The sequence below is a fragment of the Festucalex cinctus genome, chromosome 9 (genome assembly GCF_051991245.1).
Source record: "Festucalex cinctus isolate MCC-2025b chromosome 9, RoL_Fcin_1.0, whole genome shotgun sequence".
NCBI classification, from domain to species: domain Eukaryota; kingdom Metazoa; phylum Chordata; class Actinopteri; order Syngnathiformes; family Syngnathidae; genus Festucalex; species Festucalex cinctus.
In genome coordinates this window covers 5,546,860-5,557,943 of record NC_135419.1, presented here as the reverse complement: position 1 = coordinate 5,557,943, position 11,084 = coordinate 5,546,860, and positions in this window count along the sequence as shown.

Below are 11,084 nucleotides of genomic sequence, written 5' to 3'. Positions count from 1 at the left end.
AGCAATAAGAATAAAGCATGAAACTAAAATAAAAAATAATTTCATTAAGTCATTTTTTTTGTTCTTTTTTTGTTTGTTTGTTTGTTTTTTGTTTTGTTTTTTGTTTTGAGAGGAGGCTCTCCCTCCCCTGCTTGCTCTGACTGCACGTCCCTGACATGTTTATTAACAGGTTGCAAGTAATAGTCTAAGGACGTACTCCCAGAATTGAACAGGAAGAATTCTATATGGGTTTAAAGCAGTAATATCTGGTGAATTCCAGGGTTTTGATGGTTGGTCAGGTCAATTCCGTGATTGGCAGACAACCTGTCAATCACAGCAGACCCCACCTTTTCCCTGCTGTCGTTACTCCAAAATTTACACACAATAAAAACACAGACCCAATGGAGGCCTTGTTAAGTTCATCCTTCCCATGAGGGCCATTTTTTATTCATAACATCCATTGCATGGACGGCATTACCATGAATTAGCATTGTAGCTATATGGAACCAGCAGGTTCCCTTGAGCTTTTTCTATTGGAATCTTTCATCCAGGTGATATCACGGCTTCACGCTCATTATTGACTTGCAGATTGGCTCAGAGTGTTCCTGTTTAAGGCGGACGGGATCGAAATTGCGGAGGAACATCTCGGGGCCGCGCCTTTGTGACGTTCCTCTCTCCAGGGGGGGTTTCGTTTTTAGCGCGCAGAAGCCTCGGGCGGATGGATGTCTTGGCTCGGGAGGCTCTGTTTGTGCTTGGCAAACGTCAACAGGCGGACTTGTTGCTGGCTGTTTGTCAGTCTGCTGTCTTTGGCGGCACTTTGAGATTTATATCGCAGAGATCGCAAAGAAAAAAAGTGAAGTGTAACTTATGATAATGTAGGAAAGCAGTATGCATACATCTCTGTAGCGGGTAGGCGTGGGAGTCAACCATAAGCTGCTGATTTTAGGACTCGGGGAATTGCTTGGCTAAAACTTTGTGAAGCCTGGACTTGACTTTGACGTGAACTACATGACATGTAGCAAAGATATGCTACAGGCATTCGTAAACAGTTTTTCATTTCCCCTAAAATTTTTGAACATGTTCATCTAATTTTTTCACTTTTTCAAATCAATATGGATGGATGGGATTCAAACCTCTTCACGAGGTTCGCAGTTGGGCCAATCCTGGCTGATTTGAGGCGAGAGGAGAAGGGGTACACCCAGAACTGGTTGCCAGCCAATCACAGGGCACACATAGACAACCATTATTTTATACGTGATCAGTTCGTATCCAATTTAGTTTTACATTTAGTCATTATCTTATTATTTGGACTTGTTTATAACCATTGAATAAAAGACTCTCTGCATCATCAACACATGAGCAGTTTTGCTTTATTTGATTTGGATCATTTTAACACATTTTTTACACTTAATAACTTCATAATTAAATGGATGAAATCAACTAGCTTTTGGCAATTCTCTCTGTCCTTAGTATCTAATTGCGAGTACTTGTATATTCTTTGACTTTTAAATTAGTATTATTATGCAGCTGTTTTACACTTAATTCTGATTTCCATGTCAATGCATTGCAACCATTTTATTTGAGGTGTTATAAATGAATATACATGAAGCGATTAGGGGCTTGAAAAAATTCAAACTGGTTAAGAAGTCTTTCAAACAGGTTTTTGGTGTAATTTCATGCAATACCAGACAACGCCAAGAAAATAATTCTTCTTTAACAGACAAGTGAAAAATTTTCACCCTGCTATAAAATGACACTGACATCATTTTATGTCACTTTTAAAAAAAATCTAAGTTAATAGCGTTTGGTAATCACTACTTTCTATTTCCTATTTTGTGCTTTTATGATAGTTAAAAGTATTCATGCCTCATATGTGAAGTGAACTCACCTGCACACGTCCTCACTGTCCACTTCAGTGAAGGGTAAGTAGTTTATTTTAGTTTTACATGTTTCAAACTGTTTTTACATTGATCAGAATGGTAAAATATGTTACTTTACAATGGTACAATGCTTGTACAAAAAAAAACAAAAAAAACAAAAAAAAGGTTTGACAACAACGGTTTAACACCGGATTGAATTATTTCTACTTACGTTATTTTTATTTTATTTTATTTTTTTACCTTTTTAATGATATAAACCCACAAAGGCAACATTCTGTCAGTCCCCCCCCCCCCCAAGTGAGAATGTTGACTGTGACTGAGTGAAGCAAACAAGCTGTGCTGAGAAACTTTTTGGCACAAATGTGCTAACACGGCACCTCGCCGCCTTCACACCACACACTCACGCTGGGCCCAGATTCTTTTCTTTCCCCCCACCTCCCCTCAAAATAGCGTCTCTCCCGCCATGGGCGTCAAAGAGACAAGTGGATGGACTAGAATGACTTCCTCACAGTAAACAAGATCAAAAAGTAACAGCGTGCAGGCAGGTGGGGGGGGGGGGGGGGGGGGCGGGGGGGGACTACTAACAACATGCTCCGACCTTGAGAGGCGCCTTTACATTATTCATACCATACATACAATTTTCTCTGATATTTTATTCATTGTTCTCTTTTACTTTTAAACAAAACGGCAAGAGTCTTACAGATTGCGAGAAGAGAAAATAGATGAGAGCGCGGCGACATAAAGAACATCACCGCTTTGAAATGATTACTTCAATAATCGCTCACAAGCTACTTGTTTATATATTTTGTGCTGCAGGGATGAATCAGTAGAGGTGAAAACTAGTTAAAACATTTAACTGAATGACAAATTAGTTGACAAATGCAAACATATTACAAATAATGTGAAAATATTTGAAACAATTCAAACATTGGAACAGAAATTTACATACAAATATTAGAATGTATTAAAAATATTAGGAAACACATTGACATACATAAAAAAAAGTCAACAGAAATAAGGTCAAATAATGCAATAATAACAATTCAAACTTACAAAATAATCCGAAACATTATAAAAAAAAGAAATATATAAACAATATAAAACGAAACATTATAAAAAAAGAAATATATAAATAATATAAAACAATTGTGAAAAATATCAGAACAGAAATACATAAATGTCATAAAAATGAAAAAAATATTAGATTAATAACATACACAAATATGCGGAAAATATAAACATGTTAGGAAAAAGGCAGAAATGAAAGAATATTGTGCTTTGAAATGATATTTTGACAAACCCTCACAAGCTTTCAAGCTTGCTTTCAGTAGAAGTGAAAATCATTTAAAATATTAAACTGTCTGCACTCATTATCTACTCCAGGCAAATGTTGCGTTTCGAGCTACAAGGGCTGGCAGCTTCCGGAACCCTAAAAGCAAATAAACCCTCAGAGCTTCATTTTAATTTTTTCTCCCCACATTTAGAAAGAACATTAAGAAAAGCTTAATATCCATCCATCCATTTTCTTGACCGCTTATTCCTCACAAGATATTGTAAAAAACATTGAACCCACAAATGCTCATAACGTGTGGTATTTTTTTATAGATCAGTGTGATAAAGAAGTGCAAAAATATGTGTAATAATAATAGAAGCAAATTCTAAAACAGGAGAAAAAAAAATACAATGGAGATCAGATGAAAAGAGAAAAGTCATTCCACTGAAGCGATGGAATTTGCTTGTTGTAATTCTCCAAATAAAATTGAAATTAAATCTGATAATTACACAAATTGAACCACTCAAAATGTTTATTGGCCCATCTCAGGCAACTTTTTACATCATTTTGTTTGTTTGTGCTGGAACTCCTCTGTGATTAATTAACAGGATTGAAAGTAATTGGAATGAGATTTTTAGTATATGCATGAAATATAGCTACATGGCATTTGTGCTGTTAGCATGTTGATGCTGAGACAAGCACATTATGGTGATTCAACAAAAACTTGCATTTTACCAGCAAATAGTTTGCATTAAAAATCATGCTTTTGAAGCATGAATCACAATGTTTGTCTTTCAATCCTGTGAGGGAATTTGCAATCAGTCAGCAAAAATGTACCATCTGCCGGCTGCATCTGAACACACGATTTAAAGACAGAGAATTAAAATCCCAATTTAAAATATATTATTGAGATGTTGGCTTTTTTTGTATGAAAATAATAATTTGAGTTAAAACGTGAGCAGCTGTTGGAATATTAAAATAAATATTAATAAAAATATTAAATAAACAGCCTCAGTCGGAGGAAATAGTCTGTGGGGACACATCCGTGTTCAGAGAGGAACGTGACCCAAATCTATCAGGCGTCACTTGGGAAACGAACTCCCCGCTGACGTTTATGACAACATGGCGGGAATCATTTCGTGAGTTCGTCTTTCAAGCACCGCCAAGAAATCCCAGCGAGCGTGCAAATTGTTCATTTATCGTGTGCCTCTTTTCTCAGTCACGTTGCGGTGACAAATACCTGAGATGGCGTTTGTTGAAAGCAGCCTTGTTTGTTTAATCAATGTTTAGTTTAATGAGCTGACATCTAAAGCTATTCATCATTGCAGCCCATCCATTTTTTTTTTATACCTGTCAGAGAAACAGGAGTCTATCAACTGACTCCACCAACCATCAACTAAACAAACAAACAAATGAATAACACCCACGCATTGGCACGTGTAGAGCTCATATGAGCAAAGCCTCGTGTCAGTGCACGTATTACTTGAAGTAAAAGTCATGTGACCAATTCAGACGCCATATCGCTACCTGTCACCGAGGCGCCAAACTTTATAAGAATTGGGTGTCAACGGGTTGCGTCTCTGTCAAAAGAATCACAGATCTTTTGAAGCACAGTTCTTCTCTTCAAGCCTATGAGAGCAAGTTCAGAAGAAGAAGAAAGAATTCCACTGCGTGAGACCATTTTGATTTGATATGGCAAATAAGATGCTTGTTGTCATTTCCTTGTTTCGTCATGTTGCTCTCAATTTCCGCTTAATTGATCTGAATTAAAATCCATTTCAAAGTAACCTTTAGTTTAAATGATTCATTTTATTTTCTGAAGGTTAAACGTTGCATTTGATCAAATTAACTGTCCTACGTTATAAGGCCATAATGCTGAGGCAATTCCTCATACTCATTTAATTAATATTATTATTATTATATATATATATATATATATATATATAATTTTTTTTATTAGGTTATTTTCAAGTGTCCGATCTGGCAATTCTGAATATTATTATGAGCCAAGATGGTCTCAATCTCCGGTCCTCGAGTGCCGCAGTCCTGCATGTTTTAGAGGTTTCCCTCCTCAAACACACCAAGCTCTGGAGAAACCTGATATCGATGCTGATTATTTGATTTAGATGTGTTGGGAGTTGTGTGTTTTTGATAACTATGGCTTAGCATTACTTAGCTGGTTGGATAGAACATGATTTTTTTTTTTAAATTAAAATAAAATAAAAAAGCAGGAAAAACAAGACACACTGAAGTGTGCCGTTGGCCAGTGAGCAGTGATTCTGAGCTGTAATTTTGACATTGTTTTCAAAGTCTGAATGTAGTTAGAGCACTCGTCAATAACCGCCCCTATAAACATCGTTCTGTCATTGTAAAGACGACATGGCTCTGGCTCGCACTGTATTGCGACTTAATTCCGTGTTTGCCGTTTCGGCGGCATCTAAGGTAGACGCCCAGCTCGCTGTAAAACATGGCGGATTAACAGCAGATTAGCCCAGCGCCCGCAGGGAAGTTGTGAGTCACGTGTCTGCCGCCGTGTCGCTGAGAGGGAAAAATGACATGTCATAAAAGATTCATCGCCAATGCTGTAAGCTCAGTGGCATAGCAAAAATGCTGGGATTTATTTCAATGCTCGAAATGACAGTCTCATGTGGCTTTTTCATTGACATGCAGTTTCATAGCCTGCTATGCTATTTTTAGCCGAGAGGCCACCAGGGGAGTGGGCTTTGTGGGTACGTTATATGACATGTTGACACCGTATGTCACCCCTTTAGTGTTTCTTTTGTTTTTTTTTGCTGTACACAGTAAAAACTGAGGCACACAAAAGGCAAGGCAAGGTTGTGAAACAAAGGGTTGGCAATTTTGCCAATGTTGGCACACTCAAAATTTCAGGGACAATTTCACTATGAAGTATTTGTTCGCAATATTCAATTAATTAAAAAAAATCAAGCATACTAGTCTTGGGTTAAATTGTCTGTGATGATAAAAAAAAAAAAAAAAAAAAAAAAAAAACTAAACGTACTATTGGGTAAGTGAAGATGACATTGCTTTGTTAAGCTCATGAGGAATTTAATGAACATAACATGCCTCTACATGTATTTGGAAACATATAAGAACAATTGGAGTCCTCTGTAAATGTAACATACATAATTTTTGGAAACAACAACAATTTAGTCTGTAGTCCTCCAAACTAACTAATAAAATGTAATGTTCAGTGTCAATAATTTCTGTTTTTGTAGCCATCAAAGACAATTTAGAATCATCGCTTCACTTTCCTGCAAAGCGAACATACGTGTTTTCATGAACATCAAAGTGTCCTGTTCTTTTACATACTACAAGCATGACACAAAGAAAATGTAGAGCTTCCAATAAATAATATATTTTTTTGTCCACATCAGAGACAATTTCATCACACAAAAAATGTTCATACTTATGTGCTTTTTGCTAAAGAGCAAAAATCAGATATGGAGCTGCCTTGGTGGAGGTTTCTCTAAACTACACAAACAATTGCGTTCTTCAAGATGTAGGCACAGCTATTCTGATCATCACTCATAATGTTCTCTGTTGTCTTTTTGTCTACAACAATTTGGTGATAAATGATCATAAACATGTTTCCCCTTTCCAAAACAACCAATTAAAATGTCAACACAAAAATCAAGTGATTACTCTTTGTTATTTAATTGCTGAGTTCATCCATTTGAATCAAGTCAGACATACTGAATGAAGTCGCCGTGTCTGGATCCCAATGCAGTGGTGCTTGTGATCCAGAGGATGGGGCTGAAGCATAACCACTGTGTTGCTGTGCACATACATGCCCTCCAGTGCTAATGATGCTGCCGCCTCGCTTTGGTCGGTAAATGAAATTGTAGCTCCCATCGAGACTGATAGATGACGTTAAATTACATTTCCAAGTGGTCCAAAGTGCAACGGGAAGCCTGCTGAGGTGTCGGGAATCTTTCATTTTCACTTCCACAATGGGCGTCATACAGTACATGCTGGGATGCCACATTAGAAAAGTATGCTTGAGTTTCATGAACAGCTATTTAGTATGTGCAATAGCTACATGATAATGATTCACACTGACGGTATTGCAGTAATTTTAGTGTGTAAATACTTGTTTAGAAACATCATAGACCATCTCGAGTTCTTTTTTTTTTTTTTTTTTTTAAGTCTTCAGTGACCGCAACATACATACATGATTTTGTTAAACATTAGACAATTTAGTGTAATCAATGAACATACATGTTTTCCTAAACATCAGAAATTTTAATCTTTATTGGCACTAATGTACATGTTTTTGTAAACCTTTTATTTGACGTAATGAAAAACAATGGATCAAAGGCTAACATGTTGATTTGGTAAGTTCATTTTCTACGCGAAATACTTTTATTTTTCCCTCCCAAAAATTGCTACTTCATAGTTTCTCTCTCTCTCTCTCTCTCTCTCTCTCTCTCTCTCTCTCTCTCTCTCTCTCTCTTTCTCTCTCTTTTTTTTTTTTTTTTTTTCACAATTTGTTGCTGCGAGCCATTACCCACATTAGTGGACAACAGTTGGGTAAAAAAATAACACAATAACCCAGCAAGATGAGATAGTTAATTTAACCCAACAGCTGAGTTAAATATTTTACCCAAATCAACTACAATTATGGGTTGTATCTTATCAACGGCGAGCATGTTGGCGTTTGATCAATTTTGCTTAAATAGTACTTTTAAGGGCAAGATGTAAAACCTTTACAACTGGCTTTCGTTCCTTGTCGGCTCATGTTACAATCTTGCCACATTAGCATATTAGCATACCAACTGTTAGCATGTTAGCATTTCACCAGTTGTATTTTGTATATGTCTGGCGAAAAGTTTGAAAAAGTACATTCTAACTGTACATCTGAACAAACTTTGCTTTACGACCATATTTGCCATGAAGAAATATAAATATAATAAAAATATAGCAAGGTCCAGAATCCTTCCAGCCAATAAATCCTGATGTCTAAATTACCCCCAAACTGCCTTTTTGAGGAAAAAGGTAGTAAATGTATCACAAAACCACAGGTAGGACTCTGGGGAGCTATAGTCCTCTTCATACATGAGAGCAAGATGAGGCCTCTTTTTTCTTTCCTCCCCAGCATTGGCATCTTTATTTCCTTTTCATTTTTTTTCTCCAGCTGTTTGCGGCCCGCCTGAGACGCTCTGATAAGACGCACAAGCATCTCAAAAGGGGGAAAAAGCTCAGCGTGACGAGGCAGGAGGAGTGGAATTGTTTGATGGAGACGGCGATTGCGTTTCTCGTGTGTTTCGCAGACCCGTGTCACTACTGGAGAACATCTGAAGTGGCGCTTTTTTCCTTGTTTTTAAGTCTTATCGCAACAACATGGCGGCGCGGATTAAAGGCACCTGGGGTGGTTCACCTGGAAGCTCGCAGGCTTATTTATGACACTCCAGGATGCCATACAGGCTCAATGTGCAAGCTGCAGTTTAGAAGCTTGTATTAAAGTAATTTAATATGTGTCAGAACGGTCATACAGCAGTTAAGCATTCCGTTACTGTTGCTGCGCAACTTTATGTTCCATCCATTAATGAACATCTAGTAACTAAAGGCTTGCCTTCAGATATACATATTTCGTTCTGCCTGCAGTCATTCATATTATTTAATTTTCTACATAACTTAGCCGTTAATCACATTGCATCATTATATAAATGGAGTAATGCCCTCTCCACTCTGACATTTACCTGTTTTTCTTAGCAGCAAGAGGGGAAACATAAAGGTTAATTAAATGAAAATAAAATGAGTGAAACATCACTGTAATCGTCAAAAACGCTGAAATTATCGACTCAAATGTACTACTCTTTGAATAGAATATTAAAATGGGGTGGACTGGCTAGCCAGGCGAACTCAACCCGAGATCAAACCACACCAGCTCCGTGCTAGCTAACGTGCCATATGCTAGTCTTTTGACATGTTTTAGCTCGCATGTCGCACATTTGAATTTTCTACATTAGCATAATGTACAATATTCAGATGACCTAAGAACTAAATTATAGTGTAGTGTCTGACTGCCTCTCGTGCATGGTTGCTGGGACGACGTGGCTCTCCTCTGACTGTGTGAAAATGCTTTTTAAACAAATCAAAGTTGCATTGCAAGTTACAAATAAGACCATTTGTTCATGTAGCCCGAATAAATAAAAAAATAAATTTGGGTAGGCTAATTTCTCCAAGACAGTTAACAGAACCCTTAATGGTGAAGCTTAGTGATATTCTGGTCTTTAATAATTTAGCCCCGGGGCTGGTTTAGCACCGGAGGCTGGAGTTCAGTACCCTTCTCTACCACTCTTGCTATATATTAGCATACCATCTATTTGCATGTTAATATTAGATCAAATCCTATTAGAAATAGAGTATTACTTGACTGCGCAAAATGTAAAATTCTTATCAAGCCGCTTTAAAACTTCTCAGTTGTCACCTTGCAGTTATTTTGCATTATTTTTTTCCCTGAAGAATGTAGAACTAACAATTTGCTTATTTAAAATGTCATTTCATGTGATACTGTTAACAAAAAAAGTTTTGTTTTTATTTTCTTCTCTTATTGCAGCGAATGTGAACTGAACCGTGAATGACCTTAAAACCAATCTAAATTTTGATTGCTGGCAAAACTGTAGACCCCTACCAACTACCATCACTTTAATATAAATAGTCACTGTCCAATGCAAAACATGTACAGTAGTGAGTCCAATAAACTAAATGCACGTTTGGACTTCGCCCTTGTCAGATCATTGCACATCATCTAAAGCCAACTGGCAGCATTCTCCAATTAAACAAAAGATTTTTTTGCACTATTAAGAAAGTCCAAACATTGGTGTGTGCGTTTAAAGTGACACAAACTACAAAAAGTGACATGTTGTGATGGCAAACATCGACACCCCCCCACACTCCACACCCCTCGGATGGAGCCAAGGTTGCTAATGAGGCTCTGCCAGTTTTTGCGCTATGTTGTTGAAGCGTTTGTTGCCCACTGTTTGTTTTCCCTGATATAGTAAATGATGCAGGAGTATAGAATGGTGACTATGTACACTTTAAAAAAATACTTTTATGTGTCTCAGACCCCCTCCCCGTGTAAACACAAATTAGTCTAATACAGACAAAAATGCAATATTTCCTTATTGGGAAGCCAAAATAGCAACATTACCCTAATAGATGAAATTCAAATGTGGTACATTCAAAGTACAGTATAGAGTGCTCTTTTGTGCAACATTTTTTATATTGATTTTTTTTTTAAAGCTTGAACACAGAAAACTGAATTTTGAATCGTTACTACCACCTGTGGCCGAAAAATGAAACCACACCCCCCCTTCTTCACGTGCACAATGCGCAAATGACATCACATCCGCAAACAGAGGGCGGGAAAGTCAAACTTTTGGCTAGAATTTTGCACAAGTACCCATTGTGATCAGCTAAGGAGTTAATCTACTTCTTAGAAGATGTTTCAGTCATAAATGGTGAAATAAAAAAGGCCATTATAAAGATATTTTTGGCCAAATTGAGCAACTTTAAAAAGATGAACAGAATAATAGTATTTTCAAAGGTGATTTGCGTGACATGTGTTTTGAGTTACGAGCGTGGTCATGGAACATCTTCAACTGTATCTCAAGGGACTACTGTACGTGTTGGCATGCAGGGCATGTAGCCATACAACAGTTATGCGTTCATTTACCATTTTAGCATGAAATAAATGGCCATTAGAGTGCCAAATTTCATAGTTGTACAACGAAACTAACTGCTCTCATCACAGCGCGTTACTTCAAATAAACTCTGCAGTTGAGTATCATCTATATTACAGTATTTACATCGTCAACCCGATTGAGACGTAATAAAACCAAAGCTTCATTGTCCATCCTTATTTACTGAGCAAAAGACCCCAATGGTGGCAGTGAGCAGTATAGAAATAACATTAGTGACATCTTCAT